This window comes from Phalangium opilio, unplaced genomic scaffold (assembly GCF_054372755.1).
Source record: "Phalangium opilio isolate 3A_F unplaced genomic scaffold, DU_Popi_V2 ptg000113l_1, whole genome shotgun sequence".
In the NCBI taxonomy this organism is placed as follows: Eukaryota; Metazoa; Arthropoda; class Arachnida; order Opiliones; family Phalangiidae; genus Phalangium; species Phalangium opilio.
The window spans coordinates 4,980,029-5,007,956 of NW_028324209.1; the positions used below are offsets into that span (position 1 = coordinate 4,980,029).

The following is a 27,928-nucleotide window of genomic DNA, read 5'->3' on the forward strand; positions in this document are numbered from 1 at the left end:
TTTTTTTTTTCTTTTACTAAGACCGAGGCTTAGCGTGGAGGATGTATAACCTCGTGCCTGGAGTTGTAATATTAATTGGGTGCAATGCTACAGATATAATGGTCTGTTCTTATCAGACAAATCGAGCCAAAATAATTTTATCTTGGGCTATGGGTTAGAACCGATGTGTTTCTCAATACCTTCGCTATAAATAGGCCCATAGTTAGACCTATTTCCTTAAAAGTATTTTTATACAGATGTGTCCGTGGCTTTTATAGTGTTATTTTGACCTAGTTCGTTACCATTTGAATTTAAACTTGATAAACCGATGAGCAATTATCGGATGAAGTGATTCTATCAAAGTGCTTCTGTTTTTTTTTCTAGAAGTTCTTTCCCATTAGCACTAGTAATTTTTATTCTAGGTACTTAATAGCGAATATTAGGCCTAGCACTCGAATGTAAAGAGTTTTTGGTGTTTTTTCGTCCTCTCTTAGTGTCATTGCTCCTAGCTTTTTGAGGGTGTTGGAGGAAAGTTGGGAAGAAAAAAAAATCCTATAACATGGCCATCTATTGGTCTTTCCAATTATCGCGTTCATGGCGTAAAAACCGTCGTTAGGGGGCGGGAGATGGGATGGAGAGGAGAAAGGAGTCTGAAAAGGGGATTTTAAAAATTCCGCAGCCTGGAGACGCTCTTCCAATTAACATGGAAGAGTCGTCGGAAGGGTGGTAGCCGATTTTTCCACTAAGCGCATTTCGGCGCGGCTCGCCTTCTATACGTTAAGTCCTTTGTTAAAACTACCTCCACTCTCTCGACCAAGCTACCTTCAAATGATACGAGCTATAGCCTCAGCCTCAGCCTCCTCACTACTAAATTTGACATTCAAAAGGGTTTGACAACTATATATAGATGGAACCCATATAAGACGCGAGAATGTACGAATAACACATCTTAGGTGATTAGATGCAGACCTGTGGAATCCAGACATACCTGAGACCACGGTGCCCCATTGCGTCTTTGAACGTTCTTAGTTCTTACATAAGTTCCTGATATAGGCTATAACCCATTCGATAGTAATCTGTACGTAGCTCCCTCACTATTATAAATTGGAAAATTTATAGCGATTCGATTTACTGCATGGAGACACTATAATTCCCTATTACCTTATTCTTACACTCTACCTTTTGCGTTTGAAACTTGTTAGCGACGACCAACGATATTCAATGCTTTATTCGTTAAGATGCAATTATGATAATATAATAATATATTTTCTATTATTTTTTAAATTGGTTATTATAAAATATATTGTTATTTATTATTTTGAATAATTGCAAGGGAAAAAAGATTCTCTTGCATTATTTCTCATTGAATAATATGTATCTTAATAAAACTGAATCTTCCGTTTATTGGTTTTGAACATGGATTAGTAGAAAAGGAATTTTTTTGTGTTTTTTACACTGATAACCCTAACTCCCACAACGGGTTATCGCATATCACGTGGCAAACGGCATCGTAGTTCCCGCAAATTCTCACTAATAACTGCCCTCTTTCGTGAAAATCTAGTGTAGAATAATGTTCCTTTTCTGTACACTTAACTGATATGAACTATAGTGATACCTTTCCTCGGGTTTCAATTTAATTGGCTTTTATAAAATGTTACAAACAAAGCTAATAAATCGGTACAAAATACTTTAGTAAGGCAATTCACGAAGATTATTTTAAATAAGTCATATATATATTCTTAAACTGAAAAACCTGCAATTACTTCTCCATTTCTTTTACTAAGCAATAGAACTTTTACGGAATAAAGTTTTAATTCCAATTAAAAAACCCACTGAAATTAAAAACAGCTTATAGGGAAAAATGGAAAAACCCATTCTCATCTTCATTGGAGCGTCTTTAAGGAGAACATTTTTCTGTCAACTGTAAACGCCGCCGAAAGAGAGAGAAAGAGAGAATAAGATGATGAAAAAAAATCTTGACAGCTAACCCCCTCTATAAAATATTTCTCGGCCCTATTCCTCGAATTAGTGACGCTTTGGTACCTCTATTATAAAACACCCACTCCCTTACTCCCCCCCAATCTTTTTTTCCCGCATAATTTTACACCCCCTTTCATCCTACGAGCAATAAACCACCTCGTGCTCATTTTCCCAAAGAATTTTAGTTTGACTTGTAAGAAAAGGTTTTAGTGCAGGTTTTTACAGTGAAAATAATATTTGGTTTAGCTTTAGTTGAGTCTAACTGAAAACGGTCAAGGAAAACCAGGGATGAATAATTTATAAACAAGGTTTAATTGAAATGAGGTTAAAGGTCAGGGATTTAAAATAATCAAATTACGAGTCAAACCAAGCTAAATATGAGCTGCATGTCATCAACTGGGTTCTGGTAAACACCAAAAAATGCCCAGGAATAGACTATCCCAGAAATACTTACAAGGAAACCAACGCACGGGAGTGGACTCTCCATCTTAGGGGTTTTCCATCGCTCCAAGAAGCAACACCAGACGGAGCCCGCGTTCACTACACGCGTGAGGCTAGCCAACTCGCACTGCCTCTTGCGGTTCTTTTTGGCGCTAGGTAAATAACCCAAGAAGGGGCCACCCCTGTGGTGTTTGCATCTTTTATGATATGAATTATCTATATTGTAAAAAATACTAGGTCTGGGATTTTCCATCCAAAATTACTCGCGAATCCTTGAGAAGGGTTCTTTATTATGTATTGCTCCTGGAGAGCACCACAATGCGAAGCCAGCCCAAAGTGGAATATATAGGAGATAGGTTGAAAAAATGGGTCTATGACCGACCATCTTTTAGAGAATTCTCTCGTCCGAAGATGAGTTGAGTGGAAAGAGGGGTATAAGGCTTTTTATAAACCCATTACAGATTTCATCCCTTCAATCTAGGGAGATATACCCGCATCCCCTATACTTCCTACACTCGCTTCGCGCTTCTTTTTACGTCACTGATGGAATGGGACAGATGGTTAGGAGTCCTATCAACCTCTTACCATCCCAATTTTCCATTTTATTCCCTCACTCACACTACCCCCCCCCCTCTCCATCACTCAGCGTTTCTCTCTAATTTTGCTTGAATAAATACCCATGAGGGATTTCCATATAAAAACCTAATAGGATTTAAACGAGAATTTTAATCTTTTAATTTATTTTTTTCTTTTCTTTTCTTTTCAAAAGGTAGGGGTATATTTTCAGTTAGAATTTTTGTATAAAGTTATAGAGAAATTTCAAAATTTTGGACTTTTTTTTTTACTTCGTTATCAATTAGTTCTGTATTTTATTAGTAATTCTCAGATAAACCATATTCATATTTTTGGGGCTAATTTAAACTTCATTAGGGAAAGTTATTCATTATATAAACCTTTTTCTATCAGCCATTTTTCCCTTCTCTGTTGACTAGTCCATACACTACGCCAATGTTGCATAGCAAAGAAATGTTCCTAATAAGAATAAAACGTACTTCCTATTTTTAAACATCATTATGTCCTCCAAGGTTGACCTTTTACCTAAAGTTCTGGCGTATCTCATTACTTCTATCTTCACCTTTGACCTCTCGAAATATTCTTTGATAAGCCAATTTTCCTTCAAACTAAATTCATTTCGTGACTTATTGATGAACTTTAAATATTCTATTACAATAGTTTAAACGAGTATTTCTTTTTTTCGTCTGGCACTGTATAGCCAAGTTGACCTTTGACCCCTGAGGATGCTTTTTTGGCAACTTGATTTCGAGATGCGTATCCGCCCCTACTCCTCTCTCTCGAGAGAGTAGTCTCTTCCTTCTGGCCTTCTCCTTTGAAGTTTCCCGGCTTTTGGGTTTTACGGGTGCCCTTTCCGCTCTCTGACTGGTGCTGGTAGTATCGCTGTAGTCATCCTCTTCCAGTCTTCCTACGGTTTGGTTCGTTTTTCCACCAGCAGGCGTCACCTTAAACGACCCGCTCATGCGTAACTCCCGCTTTTCCGCTTTAACCCTCGTAAGGCCTAGTGTGTTTTTTTTTCATACCAGGGCGCCAGGGGTTACTTGATAAAGCTAAGGGTTGCCAGATATACTTGGCTTTTGAGGTGCCAAAATACTTTTTGGGCTTAACATTGTAACACATTTTTCTTCCATGACCATGCAGTCATGATATTTAACACCCATATGCGATTTCAAATAAAAGCAACTCTGCCTTAATGGCAGAGTTTCCGTCGTCTGCATTGTTTGAAGATTTAAAAAATTGTAAAATAAGTAAATCAAAATGACAGGAGCTATACGGTCCCTAAATGATGGGACAATTGTGAACCATTTAACGAAGAGCTCGCAGAGATTATGCATGTCCTACTCCATGAAGTCTCTAAACATGCCACTGTAATGTTGGAACACATACGACAATCTAGCAAGGAATAAAAGCTTAAAAATAATGCAAATAATTTAATTTGAATAATTTTCAATGAGCCCCTTTAGTCGACGTTCAACTTCCTTCGCTTTACTTCATCAGTTCATTAATTACATCATAAAATTAAGGTGTCTTCAAAGCTGTTTTGAAATTTTTAATTCATAAACATGATAAATAATAACAATACACGATGTATTCTCCATCCCTTAACTCCTCTCCCTATCTCTCCCTCATCTCTCTTTTATTTCATATGGCACTGGTTGGTTTAAAACCACCACGACGGAAATCATAGCGTAGCTATCCTATCGCCCTCTCGTTTTGATCATAAGCGACATTAGAGGAAAAGGAAGCTCGAGAGAAATCCCGGAGAGAAGGCGCGAGCATCCAAGCTCTAAATCGAGCTGGCGCGAGAAATACAGGGATGCGGCGTGGGAGACTTCCCTACCATGCACCGACCCGCGGGCCCCCGTAATCCCGCGGCGGTCAACTTCATTGATTGCCATTTCAACCTAATGAGTTTGGGGAAAGAAGAGCCGGAGACGAAGAGAAACGTACTAGAGATGAGAGGGAGAGAAAGAGAGAGAGACTGCTATGGGAGGCTGCGTTTGGGTGGGGGGTCAGATAGTTTGCCCGGAACGGATCCCTTTAATCGGTTCCTGTCGGTCTCTTCATTCCCCCACATCAGCGGCGCGCCACCTATTTCCCTCACCCGCACGCCGTATCCTTTACTGGCCTATAAAGTTACCGGATTCTAGCCAGGCTTTGCCGCTAGTTGGATTATAACCTAGGTGGAATTGAATAGGATGCTATTCTGCGGAAAATGCCTGTTATACCCAAAAAGAAAGGGGCTGACCATAAAGGTGGCGTGTTTTTGGTATGATTAATATATCTACGGAATGGTTTAGCTTTTCGACTGCGTGATGATAAAGTTTCCTTTACATTTCTACAATGTAAAGGAAATATTTTATTCGATACAATTTTGCTATGGCCCCTTTATAAAGGCTCACCGTTTGCACTTTTAAAATACCGGGAGAAGCCACCATACAGGCTGAGGCTTCCATATGTATTTTCCCATAGCCCCTGTAGAAATGTTTCACTTACAATACACCAAAATGCTGACTTATATGCGTCTTGGAAAAAAATTTAAAAAATATTTTTTGTTTTCCATAAAATTTTAATTTAGTAAAATGAATATTATAATTCTTTAGAAACGAACCCCTTTAAGCTAGAAACTATTTTTTCTTACACTACCCACCCGTAAATTTTTTCGTCTTAGGGATAGTAATTGCTAGCCAAAAGCGGTGAATTTGAAACACACTCGACTTGAAAATGAAGTGTTTTTTCATCATTGATTTTTCCTGGCACCTTCTACGTCTTGCCATCGTATTTTGAGTAGGCCCTGAGAATTTTTACGCGGAAGGGTGCGGAATTGTACCAAGCTGGAGCAATTTATACCTGGTAATCAGCATCTGGAAGGCTGGTTAAGTTCTCCTTTGTTGCCCACTATCTTCTCGGGTCGTATAAGGTGTCTCTCATTCCTTGGGCGTCTCATTTTCGCTCGAGTTCATTCTCTTTACCCTTAACTGGTTTTTTCACTTCCAATTCTAACCCTGTTTTTCAAAGACCCCGCTGCGTCGTGAAAAAGGGGCAAAATTTCCGCCGGGTAGAATGAAAAAAAAAGAAAAAAGAAAAAAAGACAAACTTCAACTATCTCAATCTTCAAGAGGGAGTGGATGAGGGAAACCTTTCTGGTTAACGAAAAAATAAAAGAATGATGGGAAAAACTACCTTCCGCGTACTTGTCTAACCCCCCCCCCTTTTTGGGGGTGGGGAGATTTTCAAAATTGGTGCGCCACTGCGTTGCCTATTTTGAAAATCGAAATTACAATTCTCTGTGAATATTTTGTCTTAAAAATAATATTGGATGTCAAACAGTTTTTTAAGGATAAGGAGTATTATTAAATGTGTGAAATTAATTTTTCCAATTCCTATCTTTGGTACCTATATCTATAAAAAAAAGTACAAAGAACAGTTGCTTATCAACGCCCAGAATGATTACAGTTTAGATCATTTTAGTTCAATTTATATTTCAGTAACGGATAAGAGACAAATTTAAACTGATCTAGTTACGCAATTTACTCAATTTTATATTTAAGTTTTAATTAACAAAGCTCTCTGCTTTGTTATTTAATGTTTAAATGTGTGTGCTTTGTTATAAGGAATTTACTATCTTCTATATCTTTTGGGAGAACCAAAATTGCCTAAGCCCCGCTTATATCGAGTCTAGACTCTATTTGTCATCATTATTTAATATTAAATTTTTTTAAAAAAAGATGAAAAATTAACTTGCTTATCGAAACGCGGTTCTAAATAACCCGAAATATTTTCTAAAACATCCCCAATTTCTTAACGTAATTCTCATTTCGCGTGGGACGCTTATTCAAAATTTATAATTCATAATCTAAAAATGTACATTACATTTGAGGGAGTTATAATATTAATCAAATAACAACTTTCATACTCGCTCCACGTTTCTCCCAAAAAAAAGTTTTTTTTTAAAAAATTTCCTTGGCCTTAGGCTAAACATAACCTAACCGTAACTTAAAAAAACCTGTAACTCTGGTATATATATACATTTCATCCTTTTTGTAGCACTTCCTCCTCTATAAGCCCCTAAGTTTTCAACCACTTCTAGCTATAGGGGTCTTTAGTAATTACGCCTTAATATAATTTCATGCTAAGTTTACGTTAGAGGTTAAGTTTGAAGTTTATAACGCGAAGTTTTGAGCTGTTCTTCCATCGTTTTTCTATGTATAAATCACATTTTAGCTCCATTGGACCGGAACCAATTCAACCAACCAGTGATATTTTGGTCGAATGCGAATAGTCAAATAAGGAGATATAAATTTATTAGAAGATAAAATGAAATGAGGAAAATAGTGCTAATTTTCAAATAATTAAAATAAAATTAATTAATAATGAAAAATGTCAGTAGAAATAACAGATAAAAACGTGTTTTCTATGTGAAGATTCACCTGTTCTATGGTTTAATTCTACTATATAGCAAAATAGCAAGGTTATACTAATTTTAATCATGATCAAATGTTCATTTGTTGGCCAATGTTCGAGTAGAAAACATAACTTAGCTAACTCGTAACTCCAGGTTGATAGATTGCAATTGGACCATGCCCTATTTCTATCCTAAAGTCACAAGTTATTTCAGGTGATTACCTTCTGATCCTTGAAACTCTAGTTCCGTAACATCCTATTCATTGCACACTCGGTGGTATATCGTATACCATCCAATAACCCTAAAAACCTTTTTTTTTTTTCTTTTTCCTTTTTTGGCATCCACCACCAAAAAGGGGTTGTGTCTCCTAAATGCATTAACGTCGCATTAGAGTTTTGGTGGGCGGGAAATAGGAGATGGGTCGGCGAAGATTATACTAGAAAAGAGTTTAGAGAAGTATATTAACGAAAATTTATCGCGGAAGACAGCCTTTTCAATATACGTTCTGAGGAATGTGAGGATATTGATTATTAATTTCGGGTTTATTTACTTCTGAAAAAGAGAATGAAAGGAGGGGGGGGCGAGAATTTTGTTTCCCTAATCTCCACTAGAAAGCGCGGAGGAGACTTTATAAGGCGGCCGAATTAAGCCTTTTCTCAATTAGGACCCGGCGCCTCGCGCTAATGAATGGCGTTAATTAGCGCAATTAGACTGGCAATCATTGCTCTGGGGGGCACCACCACCCGTCTGAGACTCAGTTAAGGGGATTTTAGGGGGGTATAGTTTCTAGAGGATGACGACGCCAAGGCCTAGCGGTTCCTGATAGGGTTCAGGGATGATGCGCGGAGGGTGAGTGGAAGACCCTGGATGGGTTCTTCTGCGTTTTTAGCCGGGCTCCTCGAGAGAGAGCGGATAGGACTGGATTAGAAGCTGCTTATTAGAAGCGAGAGAATTTATTAGCGCGATGTTCACGTTAAATTAACTGGCTATGTGTCCCCATTAGGACGGGGGTCGTTCCTTCAGGTGGAAATGATCTATTGCTAGGGCGGAGCTTGGAATGTGACTCTATTTTGGTAATATGGGGTGGATTTTATTGATTTTTTATCAGGGGTCAGTGCGATTGGAAAGTTGGGGAAAATGGCAGCTTTTGTTTTAACTGTTGAGTGATTGTATATGTGGACTTGGGGATAGAATACTGTATTTGCGTTGGTTTAAACATTGCGTAACTTGAAGCATATCAAAGGGCGAGTAGGGGTCATCATACAAACATGGAAAACTGAGATTTTAGTTAAATCTTAAAAATAAAACTATTTAATTTAATGAAATTATATTTTTAATTATAAAATCGTGAAAAAGAGCACTTTATTTTATTCAATTCTACTTTTAATTATAAAATTAACTTTTTATTTCTTGATATCTCATAATATATGCGCTTTAATCTCGATTATTAAATCAATATGCATCGTCAAAATTATTAACCATTCAGAAAATCAACTCTCCATCATTTCTAAATGTAATAAGGTAAATATTTAATCATTAAAACTACTAAGGTTAATTTCGGTGTATCGTTAATATTGGAATATTTATACCGTTAGCATTTTCTTGCAACCCTACGATCTGTCCTCGTTATTGGAAGATCCCCTCCCCCAAGCCGTCTCTAGCGCGTCTTTTACCCCCCCCCCCATCTTCTTAGGCCTTGGCTCTTCCTTATAAATATAAGGAGAGTGTTTACTATCACGGACCGATGCGTTAATCCTCGTTTAGAGAGAGAGAGAGTGAGTGAGTGTGTGAGAGAGAGAGGATATTGCCATTATAACCCGGCCAGGGGTATCTTGTGACGGAGGCGGAAAAGACTCCTTTCTCATTAGTCGACTCTTGGCCCCTTCGTTGCCATGGAAACTGACTCTCTTTTCCATCGGATGCTTGATGCATTCTTTCATTCCATATCCACCTCCTTTCGTTGCGCTTTCCATGAAATTTTGAATTTTTCAGTAGTATTTACTGGTTATTAGTTATTTCATTTCACTTGATGGGAAAACATATGATGAAAGGGTTTCACCATCTGCCAGTTGAGATATTTTTATTAGTTTTCGGGCCGCCATTTTTAAATATGTCGGAAAGTCAAAGCCCAATAGCCAAAAAGTCCGTCTATGGGATATGGCAACCAGTGTACTAAATATTAACGAAATCTGTTCAAATGCTAGATCAACGTTATACCATAAAGAAGGTTATGTTTAGATTTCTGGCCGCCATTTTTCAAGATGGTGGCGGATTGGAAGAATATTTCTTGGGGCGTGCCTACTACTTAAGTGTAACATCCCTAGAAAATTGCAGCTTTCTAATTAAAGCGGTTTGGACTGGGTGTTGATTATCATTTTGGACTTAGATAAATATGGATAACATTAGATTATTTTTTACCCTTAAAAATTGTTACCTCATTTCATTTTTTAACCCAAGCCAAATAACTTTAATTTAAAATGATGAAATTGAATTTTTCCCCATACTTTAGATTCTTTAAATTTTTCATCCGATTCGATATAAAAAATACATTAAGGTAGATACTATGTATTGTTTTCTTATAATTACATTTTACCAGTCCCGTATTTTTATGGAGGGTTTTTTATCTCAAGGCAGTAAAAGCAAGCAGTTTTGACTCTTGGAAAAAGCTTACACAGTTCGTCTTTTTTTTTCTTCACCCTTTATCCCTTAGGGTAATACTGTATGCTAATTATTCCGTTGAAACGTTGGGTACCCATATTATACCATTTCTCTAAGAGTTTTTCAAGTATAGTATTGGTTGGGCCTTAAAAAGGGCACCGAAGTTCGCGATAGTTAATTCCAAAAGGTTGTATCATACAGGGAGCCCACCGGTCCTATAATTCCTATAAATTCCTATATTTTTGAACCTGTCCTATATTATCCTATAATTTCATGAAAGGTCCTATAATATCCTATATTTTTGACTTAGTAGAAGTTTTCGTATAGTTTAGCATCAAATTTATCAAAATTTAGCTTTTTTTATCGAGATCACATTTGAATAGACACCGAAATTGTGGAGCTCGCTTAGGATTTTTCATATATTATATTATGTTATACATGTATTTTAATTAAGTTCTTCTGAGTTTTCAAAGTAAAATCCAATTTTTTATTTTTTGGGATTTTTCTACATAGTTTAAGCCCAAAATTGTGATTTACAAGCACTTTTTTTTAGATTTACAAGCACTTTTTTTTTTAGATTTACAAGCACTTTTTTTTAGATTTACAAGCACTTTTTTTTTTAGATTTACAAGCACTTTTTTTTAGATTTACAAGCACTTTTTTTTAGATTTACAAGCACTTTTTTTTAGATTTACAAGCACTTTTTTTTTAGATTTACAAGCACTTTTTTTTTAGATTTACAAGCACTTTTTTTAGATTTACAAGCACTTTTTTTTAGATTTACAAGCACTTTTTTTTTAGATTTACAAGCACTGTTTTTTAGATTTACAAGCACTGTTTTTTAGATTTACAAGCACTTTTTTTTAGATTTACAAGCACTTTTTTTAGATTTACAAGCACTTTTTTTTAGATTTACAAGCACTTTTTTTTAGATTTACAAGCACTTTTTTTAGATTTACAAGCACTTTTTTTAGATTTACAAGCACTTTTTTTTAGATTTACAAGCACTTTTTTTAGATTTACAGTATCTGTAATGCTAAACTCATTCGGTCTTTGTAACGGGAGCACGACAACTGAGTGTCCGACATTTGTTTTGTAAGGTAAGGTTAGGTTTGGTTCAGTTAGGGCTTGTTAGGTTTGGTTCGGTTAGGGCTTGTTAGGTTTGGTTCAGTTAGGGTTTGTTAGGTTTGGTTCCGTTAGGGCTTGTTAGGTTTGGTTCCGTTAGGGCTTGTTAGGTTTGGTTCCGTTAGGGCTTGCTAGGTTTGGTTCAGTGTGGTCTTGCTAGGTTTGGTTCAGTGTGGTCTTGTTAGGTTTGGTTCAGTGTTGTCTTGTTAGGTTTGGTTCAGTGTGGTCTTGTTAGGTTTGGTTCAGTGTGGTCTTGTTAGGTTTGGTTCAGTGTGGTCTTGTTAGGTTTGGTTCAGTGTGGTCTTGTTAGGTTTGGTTCAGTGTGGTCTTGTTAGGTTTGGTTCAGTGTGGTCTTGTTAGGTTTGGTTCAGTGTGGTCTTGTTAGGTTTGGTTCAGTATGGTCTTGTTAGGTTTGGTTCAGTGTGGTCTTGTTAGGTTTGGTTCAGTTCAGTTTGGTCTTGTTTGGTTTGGTTCAGTTCAGTTGTGTCAGGTTAGGCTTTGTCTTTCATCAAACTTTTACGCATGTCGGTTTCATAGTAACCGAATTGTGTCGCTCACCCAATTTTACATTCTCTCAATTGTCGGACACCCAGTCGCCATCATCCCAGTTGTCGTAGACCCCTTTGTAACACGTGGATTGGATCTCAATTACTGGGTGATTACATAATACCGCCGAAACTTCACCATCTCCCTGGCGGATTTGATCAGATCTCGTTAGGGTTATAAGCGCATTGATGGCGCGTTTTACAGCTTCAATTCCCTGTTATCGCCGACACCCGATACCTCCTATTATATTCGCGAAATTGTAGCTGAGGATTTGGTCCCATTTCGCTATATTGCGTAATCGGATTGTTTCACCCAAAATATCCCATTCTTCTTTTTCCTACACGAATAATAATTTAGATAAAATATCGATTCTGATAACGTTAAATCTGCTTAAACACTTTTTGAACTAATGAAAGATTACTTTTGGAAAAATTAACTAAAATTTTAACGCTAGAATTATTAATAAGCGTTTGAATTTATCTGAGTATTATCCAGAACAGACTTTAAAGGGTTAAAGGAAATTTTTAAGAATCTTCAAGGATTTTTTGGTTAGAAAAACAAAATAATTCGTTGATTTAATTCGATTTTTTTTTAATTATGGGCTTTCTTAACGTAAAGTTTCGAGGCAAATAGCTTAGAATTCGCTAGAATTTAAGCACTATCACTCTAATCACATCAAATATAGTTCAAATAAACTTTTATCCATTTTTAGGACAACGATATCGCAAGCAGATTTCATAAATAATTAAGATTCTACAGAGATTTTCAGTCGTTAAAGATAACCACTTATAGTCATTGAAGTATTAAAATTTCTTCGAGTTAATAATTTCCTTATTTTCATTTTACATCGTCTTACATTTCAAAACTCCGCCGATCTATGTATCCAATCTGTAAGGCCGTCTAGACATCGGTCTATATTTGCTCCCAAATTTTCAAATCCAACTGTTCTCAAAATTAGGTATAAATATTAGAATTTAAAAACGAGACAATTTTGTCCGAGCCCGGAACCCTACTTTTCCACCGAATTTCTTATTAAAATGATATTAAATAAAGAAATTAATAATTTAAATCCAACCCAAGATCTTAGGAGTAAATTATTTTAAAGGCTACATAAAACTGAGATGATTTTCCATAGAAAGAGTGATTGGACGGAAAATTTAACGGAGAGTTCTGCAGGTTCCCCTTCAAAATGATAAATAGATATGATCTACAGTGACAAAACTGATCTTAAACGTAAGACTGCGGTAAATACGTGAACTATAGTACTTACTTCCTTTCTTTACAATGTTTAACTATGTAATTATTTTTTAATTGCAAAAATCCTTAGCTATAACATGAAGGCAAGACTTGATTAACACACATTTAGTTGTGTCATACTTATTACTAATACGTTACTTATAGAAGATTGCTAATTTTGCCAGTAAGACCATTTAATAAAATTATTAACCTATCTGAAATTAAAACTGCAAAAACGTTACTATCAAACGAAATAAAAATGCGGTGTAAGATTAGTTTTCAACCAGAAACGCGAAAACCACAGGCTCATCATACTCGTTTGGGGGTTTTAATCGTCTTCTACAAGCAAATATCTCCGTTACAATATATTACGTTATTAAATATTCATCTTAACTCGTCTCCTAAGAAGTCTGTTACTCTGTGTGTCATCATCATTCCCTGGAAAGGGAAGTAGAAAGCGGGGGAAGTGCAGCGGGAGTTAGTAGTTCCAACGGGGACAATTTTAAATTATGAAGAACATTCTAGATAGCTCGTATTAAACGACCCTCGTATATTAACGCGTTAATATTAGATCAACGTGCTGCTACAGCGTGGCCCAATTGGGAATTAGGAAGGAAAAAAAACTCTTCTATCTATTCATTCTACACCACCGCGAAATTGCCTTTAATGACGTCATTTTTGTCCATTCAGTCGGAAGTAAACTAATCGGAAGAACTCTGTCAAATTTCTAGGATATTATAAAATGTAGCTTGAGATCACTTTTTTTCTATCTTTCCATTTTATTTCCTCTTTTTTATGGCTTGTTTTATAAATAAATATACCTTCAGTTTAATCTTCTGAAAGATTTAGGTTAAAACGCGAAAGAGCTCGAAATGATACTATAGGATATAAATTTTCGCTTACAAATTCTTGTTATCATTGTAGACGAAACTATTATTGTATATAAGCGGGGTATATCTAACCTTCCTTGGGGAATAAGTGGGATAATCAATGCCCCGAGGTAAGGGGAGGATGCTGCAGTAACAGTTTTTGCAGTTAATCCCGTGATTCATAGAGATACACGACTCCCGCAAACGGATTCTGCAACTTGATCCGGATCAACCGCATCCCAGACGGACGACGATCCCGGGGTAGCTCCGCTCACTTCTTCCCCAAAAACTGCCCCCCTGTAACCATCAAACTATGGTCCACTAGCTTCCCCCTGGTGCACCCCGGGACTCCTCGGGCCTGTCCAAATCGCTCTAGGGACGCGTTTTTCGAATCCCGTGGAATAAGCGACACATGGTTCGTTTTTAGTGATTTCCCCTATTCAAATTTATTCGCGTTGTGTTGATTAATAAAGGGAATGCGCTTTTAAGGGTTGCCGGAACCCGAGGCATTCCATCCTTTCAGACTTGGACTTTATTCACTTGGATGATGAGAATATATCGGAGTGTGCACTCATTCTGCGCTGGGGAGCGATATCCTTCTTCGTTACTTGTTGGGAATGAATTGATCCGAAGGACTGTATTAATTCCAGATTGGCTTGTTTTACGCGTATTTCACCCCTCGCCTCGTGCCATTTTCTCTTGTACTAATTTATATGAAGTCGGAAACCCACGGTGACGGTTTGACCTTGGAGAAGAAAGGTGAGATGGAGTAGAAATGTTCGTGGGCCAAATGCTTCACTGTACCTTGCGCACGAACTTATCAAAGGGGATTTTTAAGTTCTACCGCGTAGCGACATTTAAAAATAGAAGCTAGTTCTCAATAATTGACTTCTTTTTATAAGACACAGAGGGCATTGTCGACGTTTTCGTACCGTGTGACCCTTCCAAAATGCCGAGTATGATAATAGGACGTCGTTGCTGTAGAGAGGCTACGTTATATTGATGGGGATTCATACTCCATCGCACCTATCTCCTCCTAGGTTAGGCAATAGAATAGAACTGGTTTTGGGGATATCATATGCCGGTTGCGCCATCTATTAGAGACCATTTGAAATTTCTTTGGAAATGTTCCTGAAAATATTTTTTAGAGATATTCCCCTTTCACGAAGTTTCATAAATGGTTTGACGCCTACAGTCATACTTGGGTTAATTGTCCCTCATACCTAAATAAGCGTACAGAACACAAGACTACTAATTTCTAAAATGTCCCAAAAGGTTTTAGAAAACTAGGTTGATAATTAGACACTTGTCCAAAGGGGGGGGGCGTTCACTTAACAAGTATCCGATGAACGTAATTGCTTATCATGATCCCTGAGAAGGGGAAGCGCAGTACAATTGTACAAAGTTTGTCTTATTTGCTGTCTACTTATGTTTTATAATACCTTCCATGGGCCTTTGGTAGCAAAGACCGGATAAACAGTTATGCCAAAGATCCTTTCGTTGGCCAAGTGAGCCTTTAATGCAATAGAACACTTCACGAACCAATTGTAAACCTACAAAGCATGCAGCCCTTCGTATTTTTTCTCCGTTTACCTAAAATCCTGTGCAAAGTAAAATAAACGGAAACGAATCGTAGAATAGGGGACTTTTTTGTTTGCATATTGTCGATGACCATGGGGACTATATATAACTATTACTTCCATCGCTTGGCAGTTAAAAGAATACTGTATTACAAGCTATTCCAACGTAGATGATTTGGACTAGTAAAGGGTGTATAGAGCGATGAAAAACTTCTTCCGTATAAAATGTCAGACCGGAAACCCTCAATATCTCCTCCTAAACGGAAGTTCTTACATCAACAAATGGGCGCACAATTGCCTTGGTCATCTCCGTTCGTTTTCGGACAAAAAAAGTTTGCGATTTAAGAAAATAGGAACCATGGCTTTTGCAGTCTTAAAAAGGCTTAGTTTTACATATAAAACAATGATAAAAAGAGTGTTACAAATTATAATTTGCGAATTTGATAACAGACGAAGAAAACCTTTTTGAGACTAAATTTAACTATAGCAAGGCTGCAACTATAACCCACCAAGGTTTTTTAGATGTTTCTGGTCGCGTTATGATACTAAAACTTAATATTAATCTACTTTAAAACAATTCCCACTAAAAAATGTTCCATGAAATCCGTGATGTATTTTAATAAAACATTCTGCAGTTAGCTCTGAATCACAATAAAAGTTACTTAAAGGTAAAGGAAACCCTTACGACTACTAAAATAACACTTTCAAAATTCAACTTAGAAATATACGAAGACCAAAATATTTTTGCCAAGAATTTTTAAAAATGCTAGGCCTATTTCAGATGAATTTTCAAGGTTGTGTTTTCCTTTAAAACATCCCAAAGTTTCTGTAAAATCCCCAAGAATACAAAACTTAAAACATGCAGGATGGTTTAGCAATTTGTGTAGATAAAAATTCAGCATCCTCAGTTCAGTTGAGAAATTCAGGGCAAACCCCTATTGTACTCAAATATCTAACCCACGCTGTAGGTATAAATAAAAACCACTTCATGTGAAGTAAGATATTTTAAATTTTTTATAAGATTATATTCGTGAATCTCCGTTTCGTATATAGAGTAGCTCGTGTGGGCTATAAAAACAGGAGCAAATCTAGATGGCGTGTAAAGTTAACTCGTTTTATGTTATTTGCTAGGTTCGCCAAACTTTTGCCATTAAGGGTTGCGGCGTAGGAATAAAACGGAAACATAAAAAACCTAAATAAAAAGCTATACGTTTTTCTCGTACTCGCCGACGAATCTTAAGAAATACCCAACTGGACTTACATAAACTGGATACACTATAAGTTAAGGGTTTGGGCTGCTACCTGATGTCCTCTCTTCGTTTTATATTCAGAATCTGTTCAGGTATTAATGGACAAGCTCTCGCCCATAAAACAGAGCAGGGTGCATGCCTCTTTTTTATAGGGTTTATTTTTTTTTCCTCTTTCAAACGGCTTCGGTGGGCCACACCGAATAAATATGAACTAGCTGTTTTCTTGGCTGGGTCTGTTCGAACTTCAACTAGACATACAACTGTCCAAAAACTGAGTAAATTTTATTTCAAATACTTTTGTCCTTTTTAACTTGTACATTAGAACTTCAGAACAGTTTAATGTTCATGATCAAACTCTTTGGACGTTGCTGGACCATAGTCTTTATTAAGAGAGTCACGTCATGTAGCTAATTTAGATCATATTTTCTCAAAAAACATGAAGCTAAGTTTCCTTATGAAGCGCCCATGATTCCATGAATATGAACTCAACCTTTGATGTAACTTATACTCGTAAAAGTGCATATTCGTTGAGAGCCAAGTGGCTGTAGGCTTACGTAATGCGCCTAGACTAGCTATCTATCTCTTTAATAAGTAAAAGACACTTCATTCTCTACTTAAGTCGGCCCGAGCGCGAGTTGTCAGCCGGATTAAACCCTATTTCGTTTCGTCAGAACCCCAAAACACGCTAGGAATGGCTCGGCGCGAACCAAGAGGGCGGACTCGAGGATGGGGAGAACGGGGGACGAACGCGTGGCGTTATTGGTGCGGCGGCTGCCTCCAATTCGTTTTAAGGTAATCTCTATCCTATTCGCCCTAAAGTCCCTAGGAGACTGTATTTCTCAATTACCGAGGCATTTGGGACTCTACTTCGTAAAGTTTTCATCTCGTGGCGGGAAAAAAGAAACATTTTCTTCCCGCCTTATTTTTGCGTCATTTTTTCATCTGTAATATGATCGCACCACGTTTTTGGTATCCTCCCTTTTATTGTACAATCGCCATTTTCCAAGATGTCAGTGGATTTAAATCAAAATTAGCATGGATCTGTTATAAATTATTATAAAATTTTAGTTATAATTTCGGCAGTTTTCACTGTTTGGGAAAACTCGGAATGATTGAATGAATGATTTATTGACCTTTTTGAAAAACAATCCCTTTTAAATCAGGGAGGAACACTCTTGGTGTTCACAGGTCCGGAACAATAATATACAAAATATAATACAAAAATCACAATAATATTTACATTTAAGTTGCCTATGGAGTGACTTCTCCTTGAGCATTGGTGTGCTGCGGGTAAAACATTTCTACAGGCGCCTATGGAAAACCCATTATAAATTATGCCCCTAAATGTGGTCTTCACTGGCAAACCCTAGTGTTATTTTTCGCCTTTGGAAAAATGAACACTGAAAACTTGGTTTTACTTTAAAGGGATTTTTCCTGTAACTTTAGGGGCTAGGGAAATATTCTATTTAATTATTCAAGAAGTGAAGTAAGGGAGCCGAGCAATCGAGTAATAACGTGTCATTTTTACTCCCCTCAGTTCCAAAGGGAACTCGGTGAAAAAATAAACCCTCCTTTTTTTCACCTACATCCGTAACTGGTTTCGTCTACCGCGGAGGGCTAACCGAGGCTTAGCCGTCGTCCCTAGCGCATCCCCTGTAATAACTCGGGCCGTTTTACTCAAACCCGTTAAGTTTAATAATTCAGATATCTTATCGCCTTGTTTTTATAGCTCCGTGCTGCTCCAGACTACTTCTTTTTGCATCTTTAGGAGGGGGGGGGGTAGTTTCTGACGCGACCGGAAAATAAATTGCGCTGGGTTTTTCTTCCGGCCTAGATGGCGAAAGCCACTCGGGACCCATGAAAATAGAGTTTCATCCTCTTCTACCTCTCTTCCTCTCTTTTTTCGGTTCATTTTTCTGGGAAGGGAAACTATTTTTATTGTGACTGCTGTTTGTGCATCTTTGCTTTAGACATCTTGAAAGATTTGATCCATAGATGTTACAAACTAGATCATAAATTTCAGAGAATTCGTTATTGATTTCGGTAATACTGGGATATCTATAAGTTTACGTTATTATACGTTGTCATTTTTAAACCAAACATTTTAACTTTTCTACAAATGAAAGTGCACGGGAAAAATTGATCAGGGAAAATTACTATAGAATGATCCATTGAAAACCTTAAACAGGCAGGGAATTCGAAAATGAAGTACTCTGCCCTGATCTCTAACGCTTCCCGAATATCGATCTAGCTAAGAGTTGTACGATTCGAAAAAAAATGTATTACTAAATTAACTTGAAGATATTCCTAGAATTTAATTACAGTATTCTTTATCGTATTTAAATTATTGTTTCTCCGAGTTCGAATTACACTGAAATCAGAGTAAAACTCTTGATAGATAAATCGGCAGATATTGATCCAAAGATAGGCCTTTTTGGCCCTCTATAATATTTATTTTTATGATCTTTGCGATTATCTAAGTTTAGGTACTTTAAGTTAAATAAATTTCAATTAGATTTAAGCGACACTTTCTTACTCCTACGAAAATATCGGCCTAGGATTTTTTTTCCTGTTTTTGACTTCACCGCTAGATGCTGGCAGTTTAAGAGCAAGAATCGATTGATTTTTAATTCTTATTGTCTTTAATAACATTTCCAATAACATACATACACGAAATTGATGAAAATATCCCTTAAAATTTTAGTTTTAAAATAATATACATTTTTCTAATTAATATACTTCAAACCTACCGCACTTTGTAGTATAACCATTGGAGATGGCACCACAATCTCCGTGGCTGAAAACCCAATAGACGTCAAGCGTGATTATGTTTTCCCATAGAGAAATAACGGTACCGTCGCAATCGCAACTGAGATAGCTCTACTTTATTTATTGGAGATAAATAAAGGTTTATCTAAATCAGCTTGCAAACTAGTCAATTGAAATTCTTATTTCAAGTCAAGGAACTTTAGAATTAGTAAACTAGTGCGTTAAATCAAGGAATTCCTTTAACAATTTATTCTAAATCCATTACAAACTTTAAGCACTGTTTACAATCATATCATAATTTCCCCAATTCAATTCTGCTATGATAACCCACAACCTAAACGTGGATGTTTTGCCAAAGATAAACATTTCCCATATAAGTAAACAAAAATAATGGTTTAAAATGCTATAAAAATTGTATTTTATGCCTTTATGAATTTCAAAATTTCAAAAACACATTAACTTCTTTATAAAACCTTTTAAACGATACTTCGTATTTGCTTTTTTAAAGTTGAAAGTGAGTTTATTAAAATAAATGGCGCGTTTTTTTGTGTGTGTGGGCCATTATTCCCATTGAAGATTTATCTCGGTCCGTGACGAGTAATAAATTGAGTATGCTGGTAATATGTATCCTTTAAATTTCTTTCTCTGGAGTCCGACGAGGACCCCGTCTGACTCCAAAACAAGAGAGATAGGAGCTAGACCCAAGCAGGGAGAAACGAGCTACGATGGAGTGGTAATGTTGATGGGTGACCTGCTGGACTGAAACTCTCCCAGTGTACCTCGCGCACGCCCCTACCCTTCGGTAGGCGTTTGTTAAGTGCTGCCGCGTAGCGCCATTGTATTTGCATGAGAACTAGCTTCTATTTTTAAGACTCAGCGGGCACCCTCGACGTTTCCGTACACTACGACCCTACCGAAACGCTGACGATGCTGGGAGGACTAGGGTGGCTATACCAACGTTATATGTATGGGTGTTACCACTCCGTCCCTCTCTCCTTCAAGACCCAAGAGAGAAAGAGGGACGAGAAAGTGTTTTATTTTCTCACAGGTATTTAACCGGAGTTTTATATTCTTTAGAGAGATTCCGCGAGGGGCCTCTTCGTATTTATTTAGCATTATATCAGGCTTTTAAGAAAATATTATACGCTCGACCCCATAGGGCAATCGTTTCGTGTATCCCTTTGAAAAGCTAAAATGTCCGCGAAAGAAAGAATAATCGTACGGGAAGAAAACCTTTCTCGTATACTACGAAATTCAAAAACTATTTCGAGTTTGCTTGGTTGTATTCGTGGATCTTAATCCCTTATTGGTCTAAATCTAAATTATTTTACCAGTTAAAGAGAATTAAACCAAGTTCCTCTAGAGTTTTAATTATTTTCATAAGATAAGTTCCATAAGTTTGTCATTGGTTATTGAGAGCTTGTCAAGAAGTGGCGTAGGTGAAACGTCATAGATTCTCATATAGCGACGCCTGGTGAGGCGATGCCAAAGATTTAGTGCAGACTAAATAGGATGATGGACTGTAAACTGAGTGTAGTCAATTCTCGCTTGTCGTTATCGAACCTCCTCTCAGTAAGTCTCTAGCATTACGAAATATAGGTAGTGTCATATTTATGGAACATATCTTATAAACTTTTGATATTTCTAATTAGGAAAACATACGAGTACTAATACTTAATCATTGAGTTTTGTACTGTATATTTAGATGTTGAAAATGGGTCAGATTATTAACGATTTTCCTGATTGCAAATTGAAATCTTAAAATATTTATTAACAAATTTAGATTGAATCATTTCTACCTAGTTTAGACCTTTGATTAAAATTCGAGGGCCTAGGCTTAGGAATTTAATTTAAAAATGCAGTAGTACTATTATTATTATTGTAGCTTATCCTAGATTGGCGCAATCTCCTTTTCATTCCTGTCGCGTTTCTCTCTCGGTAGCTATATCTGCGGGACGGATGGGATACGAGGTGAACGTATTTTCCCTTTTACTGATGGAAATAGCTACCCCTGCACTATACCGTTCCGGAATGTTTATAAACATATCATTTTATAGGCCATCGTCCTAGGAGATAATATTCACAGTGAAAGACCGTTTGGGAGTTTAATACTCCCTTATATACATACATTCGAGCTGCAGTTTATCTTAACTTGTCACAGCACTCACTCAAAGTGTGTTCGCCCGAGTCCTATCTACCCCTATTCACGTTCGCCCAGGAAACATGGCCGAATATTCCAACATCTTAGAACTTTATCCCATCGTTACTTAATATCATAGACTAACTACTCTTCCTCTAAGTTCATATAAGAAATGATCCTGATTTAGCGCTTTTCGAAATATTTTTATATCGAACATAACCACTGATTATGGAATTTCAATTTCAAATTGAAATCGTGAAAGGCACGAGTATTTATGAACTTAGTGAATAATTTTACTTATGGTATCATGGAAAACCGCGTCATGAGAGGTGCTCGTAAGATTCTTTGAAGGGAATATGAATTTCTAATTTTAAACAATATTTTTATTTTTAAAAATAAACATTCTTGATATAGAAAATTTAAGTAGTTTAGATAAGATCTGTTTATCTGTAAAATTTATACAGTACGGCCATATTTTTCCTTTCACTTTTCCTTTGAAGGAAGGCATGCTGCAGGAAAGGAAAGAAAATAAGTTTTATTTTTATCCATAAGTAGGTCTTTTCTTAGGCAAGTGCGATATTGCACGCGCTACTTATTTCCCGCCATAAAAAAAAAGCGGGAAATGTCTTATCAGGTATATGGGCGCGTGCTTGCGATTGTATAAGGACTGAGTCTCGCTCGTGCCCAAATCGGATCCTTGTTATTGGCTGAATCGGTTCTTACAGTAAAAATGCCGCTTTCCACTCTCTCTCTTATCTGTATTTCTTATATGTATACGGAATGTCTAAACACACTTGCTCTTCCCTTTTGGGGCTCGAAAAGAGCGTGGCAAAGTGCCACCGAATCGTGATATCTTACACGGAGTTTTTTGACGCGAGTCGAGAGCTATTTTCACCCCACCTTTTACACGCTTTTGACTTAGTAAAAATGACGTACTTGTCAAAATATGCGTAAAACTTCTTCCAATTTCTTGTTGAAATGGCCCGTGCATGGTGCACTGCATTGATTTGCCTACAAAATTTGATTTTCTTTTTCTTTTGAAATTGTAGGTAAAGTGGTTTCCCTTGGGGCATATGGAGTTTTACGCAGCCGAAACTGAGAGCTTTAGATATTCCTAGGCATTTTGTTCTAGACAATCATCATAGCTTGCTTTAGAGAATTACTTTTAATTTTATTTTAAAATGTTTAGATTTCTTTCTACCCTTATAATCGAATATTCATCTTTAATTAATTTACGAATTAAGTAGTACATTAGCATCATTATTATTCACCTCAACGTTAGTTATTTTGCCAATTGCGCTTGAAAAAATCGCGCGATTAATGCTTGCAAGTAAGTTCTATACATGAAGTCAAAATTCCTTTCCGGCTGTTTGAAGTTAAGTAAAAGTTTTTACGCATATTGCGAAAGTATACTAACTTTGAAGTTACTAAAAAAGTCGTTTAGTTTTTCGAGAACTGTACGTTTGACACGACACATTTTTATATTTTAATTCATATTTTCTTGCTAATCCGCTTCCCCGACGATACGTGTACCTTTTTCAATATACCTAGGCAGAACCTAACGATAAACAAGATGGCCCCGGCCAGATTACACTTTTGCGCGCCCTCTAGTGACTAGAATTAGTATTACTATATTCATTGACCCCGACAAATTTATAATTTTCAGGTTTTTTTCCATTGTTTATAAAATAGCATTCCGATTATGAATAAAACCAATCTAGTAAGAATTTGGTTTACAGTTTAATTAAATAAGTAATTAACTGTAGTGTTCAAGTCTTGGTGGATTAATTAGGCTAGATATACTAATCAATATCCAAGATTTATTCTACCATATGATTATGGTCATTCGTTACATTGGGTGGCAAGGATGCCGCTTGAGTGCGGATAAAGAAGCGAGGAGTGTTCTCTCCTATACGCGATGTACGAGGTTACCTCCCATTTTTAAAATGTGAGTAGTTTTTGGTAATCGCCATCTAATGAGCGAATTCTGTACTTTGATTTTATTCCGTATTTTAAAAATGGCCGCGGACAACAACAATCTTTATGACACAGAGTTAACCCTTTGTCAGGTCCCGAATGAAGTTTGCAAACCCATGATCTCCACTCCCTTAAATCCCTATCACTACTTTTACAGCCAAGAACGGAACATGTTCTACCCCAGCTTGCCATTTTTACTTTTCAAAACTTACTAATTACCAATGAGAATTAAAAAATATGTTCAAATCATCGGATTCACCGAGCCAAAGGATTTCAGACGAAGGTTTTGAACTTCCTGCTTTTGAACGCTAGATGGCTTTAAACACCGACGTTTAAAGAGACAAAAATACCGAATTTTACGCTTTACTTCGACGCTAGATGGCGGTATCAAAAACTACTAAGACGCAATGGCAGCCCCCCTTGAATTTGCCTGGTAAACAGACAATTAGAAAATGGGGGTTACAATCAATCGATATCTGAGGATGGGGCGCCATCTAGGTTGTGTTTGGAATAGGCGGGAATTACGAATATAGCAATACTCTCCCGTGAGATTAAAACCCAGTGACTGTATGAGTCTTAAGATAATGTGAGGGTTTAACAATAAAATTCGAAGATCATTGGCAACTTGTAATATTGCGCTATGCATTTGTAACAGTTTGGTTGAGCTTAATGAGGTAGATTGTAATTCAGATTTAACTTTGTTTAAGTCATTATTTATACTGTCCTTTATGAGGTTATTGTTATTATGGTGAAAAGTTTGTTTAAACTCATTATTTATACTGTCCTTCATGAGGTTATTGTTATTATGGTGAAAACTTGGTTTAGCTGCTGTCTCATAGGTTGAGCCTTTCAGGCGCTCGTCTGTTTCGGAGTGGGTTGCGGCGAATTGGTGTTGCGGATGTGGTGGTGGTCCTTGGGACCAGTGACCCTCGCATTAATTATTATTTTACCGGCCCCACTATAAATTAAATTTCTAAAATGGTGAGAATAAAAAGCACGTAAAGACACAAAAGTAAAGAAGCTGGAAATTCTAATTGAATTTGAATTTTTTACTGTAGGAAAAAGTAGCATATAACAATCCATAACAGTTAACTTTTATTTCTTATCACAATTTTTCAACTAGTTGCCACTAAATATCAATCAACATGTCTAATGATATTTGAAGTTCTTAATCCTTTTATGAACTAGCCTTATTCCTTATTGCATTTTCCATAAATTCAGCGGCAATATCTTCTCTCGCTATCAGTAAGCCAGATCAAAATCTTGTAATGTGACCATGCACTACTGAGAAATACGATTACTGACAACTAGTACTGGCTATGGTCTAGACTGTCGACTACAAGAGACTCATTCTAGAGTATAGACGCTAGACAAGATCAATAGTCAATAGAATACAAAACTTTTGTAGGGAAGTTGTAGCCAAGGAGTACTAACTACCTAGGAGTAGAATTGGTAGAAAATGAGTTGAGATAGAAAAATTCTAAAAAGGAACCCCGAATTTATAAACTGGTCCCACCGTCTATTTTTTCCAAAAACCCTAATTAATAAAGTGCTCCCTGATACCACTGACCCCAACTTTTGGAATAAATAAACTGGTCCGAGCAATTAATAAACTGGTTTGGGACTTGTAAACCTGTCTTATTTCCTACCCTGTAGTGACGAGCCCATGATGTAAACAATAAAGATGGCCGCGAGCTACGAGGTTTAAGCCTCGGTCTTTAGTGTATCGGGACGGGGGGACGGGGAGTCGGGGACTCGGGGTCCGAGTAAAATTGTCCATGCCCATGCCTTTTAATAATTATCTTAATGTTCTTTTTATTGATGATTGTTTATGCCTATTAATATTTATCTTAATGTTCTTTTTATTGATGATTGTTTATGCCTATTAATAATTATCTTAATGTTCTTTTTATTGATGAGCTTAAGTTGTAAATTTTTAATTCGATACTTTCAAAGTAACGTTAATTAAACCTTCAATACCTTGATTTAAATTTTAATTTATAATCCTTATTTAATTTAAGGATGATGTCAGTTTGTAAGTCTCGTTAATTTAATTCCCCCTTTCCCACAGAGAGGGTCTGAAAATTTAAATCACTTGGCAGAGACTGGAGATCTTCAACATTCAGTGACAGACTCTGAATCTCAATGGGCATTTAAAAAACTGTATAAATTTAAATTGAAATTCCAAATTATAATTAAATACTTTTTGTTTGATATGTTGATATTAACGTAATCAATCCTTGAATACTCTATTGGTACTATCAACACCATCGTTAAATTTATTACTTAAATAATATAATTTTTTTTAAATATAATAATCAAATTAGCGACTTATAATTAGTTAACTTTAAATGAGTATGTTTCACTGATTAAAATTACATTTCTAAAAATTGTTAGGTTGATAGCACTTTCATGTTTCATGTAGAAATTTCATATTTCCGTGGATGGAGAGATGAACACGTTGATTCCGTTTGTCGTTGATTGAAATTAGATTCATTTTGATCATAAATTTCATTTTATATTTAATTTAAGGATGATGTCAGTTTGTAAGTCTCGTTAATTTAATTCCCCCTTTCCCACAGAGAGGGTCTGAAAATTTAAATCACTTGGCAGAGACTGGAGATCTTCAACATTCAGTGACAGACTCTGAATCTCAATGGGCATTTAAAAAACTGTATAAATTTAAATTGAAATTCCAAATTATAATTAAATACTTTTTGTTTGATATGTTGATATTAACGTAATCAATCCTTGAATACTCTATTGGTACTATCAACACCATCGTTAAATTTATTACTTAAATAATATAATTTTTTTTAAATATAATTATCAAATTAGCGACTTATAATTAGTTAACTTTAAATGAGTATGTTTCACTGATTAAAATTACATTTCTAAAAATTGGTAGGTTGATAGCACTTTCATGTTTCATGTAGAAATTTCATATTTCCGTGGATGGAGAGATGAACACGTTGATTCCGTTTGTCGTTGATTGAAATTAGATTCATTTTGATCATAAATTTCATTTTATATTTTGAGTTGTTGATTTTATGAGATTGTTGATTTTATTTTTATAATTATCACTTACGTAACTGTTATTAGTAGATGAACCCAGCGAGAGCGGAAACTGCCAAAATGATTAGTTAATTTTGCAAAGAATCTGCAATTTAATTCTGCAAAAATCTACCTATTATTTTATGTCAGTTCCGTTAAGTGATCATTTAATTTTAAACTTGCCAAACAAATAGTGAGCAATGGTACCTCCGTCCCAAACTAGTTATAGTTTTAAAACGCTGACTCGAGTTTCATTTTGTTAATACATTTAATTTTATTAGTAAATCAACCTGCCTAACTTTTAAGCAGACGAGTCTTAAAAAACGATATCATTGGTGAAATTAGAAAACTCTCTCTGCTTAGCGCGCCTTCTGTCGGGGAGAACCTTAATTTCTTTTTTGATTAATATGATAATATTAATTGTAATGTTTAAGTTCCCAAGTAGAAATCTAATCTTGCCTAGGATTAAAAAGATATATAATAATTATAAATTGCAAAAAAAAATTGCAAGCAACTGTCTCTCCTCCTCTAGCGCGATACAATATATATTCGACAGCATCCAGTGGCGGGCGTCGGGGAGGTGGGGGGTCCATACAGTTGCACAGTTCTCTCTCTCTCGTCTCCCGCTAAACCCACGCAGTAAGTGCGGGCGTCGGGGAGATGGGGGGGGGGTCCATATCCTAACTCTCTCTTTCTTCTCTTCAGTATAATTTATCTCGCTTTATATTACAAGCAAGCGTGGCTTCGTGGTAGAGCGCGCGGCCGGGCGTCTTCACTGACGTCTCGTATGGATTGGGATATCGCGGGTTCGAGGCCCGGCGCCGACGGGAAAATAATTTCAATTGAAATTAAATACGTTACGCCACCTATGAGGTGTGAGGTGTACTACGGATGAATTTCGAGTCGAAAATTCGCGGGAAATTTGAAATTCAAAAAGTTTATTTATGAAGAATCTTATTATGCGGTTACACCAAATCCAGCCAGCCGTCCAGCCAACAGAGGTCGGAACAATACTTTCGAGCTCTAAAGAGCGCAAAAGTAAAAATGTGAATTACTTAAGTTCGCTACGTTGAGATTAAGTAGGTAGGATATTCTCATTCTTAGGAGCTAGTTCCCTGTAAGATTTAAGCCCGTCGCTCACCAAAACGTTTCCATACACAACGCACGCTAACTAAGCCTATCTATTCCTCTTGCTCCATTATCTGGTGTGACGAGCGAGAAAATAATGCTGGCACGCGGACAGGCTGTAAGGCGAGTATGTCTCTGGAATATATTTGTGTCCGATGGGCTTTGGATCAACCTTTCTATTCATTTATTAGAGACGCCTTCTTCCCCGACAAAAGCGT

At 36.5% G+C, this 27,928-nt stretch overlaps 1 protein-coding gene and 1 long non-coding RNA gene across 6 annotated transcripts in view; one reads left to right on the forward strand and one right to left on the reverse strand.

Moving 5' to 3' along the window:
* The window catches only part of LOC149623486 (protein slit-like), a 327,465-nt gene that overhangs the window by 138,464 nt on the left and 161,073 nt on the right, over positions 1–27,928 (forward strand). The gene's annotated exons all lie outside the window — the stretch shown is intronic.
* Positions 23,352–27,618, reverse strand: LOC149623496 (uncharacterized). 3 transcript variants are annotated; one of them, XR_016374724.1, is made up of 3 exons: positions 26,766–27,581; positions 26,419–26,701; positions 23,352–26,324 (listed from the first exon to the last, which is right to left on the reverse strand). It is a non-coding gene; the product is annotated as an uncharacterized LOC149623496 (long non-coding RNA). The 3 variants fall into 3 exon arrangements; XR_016374725.1 differs by having other exon boundaries at positions 23,352–26,200; positions 26,766–27,580; XR_016374723.1 differs by having other exon boundaries at positions 23,352–26,701; positions 26,766–27,618.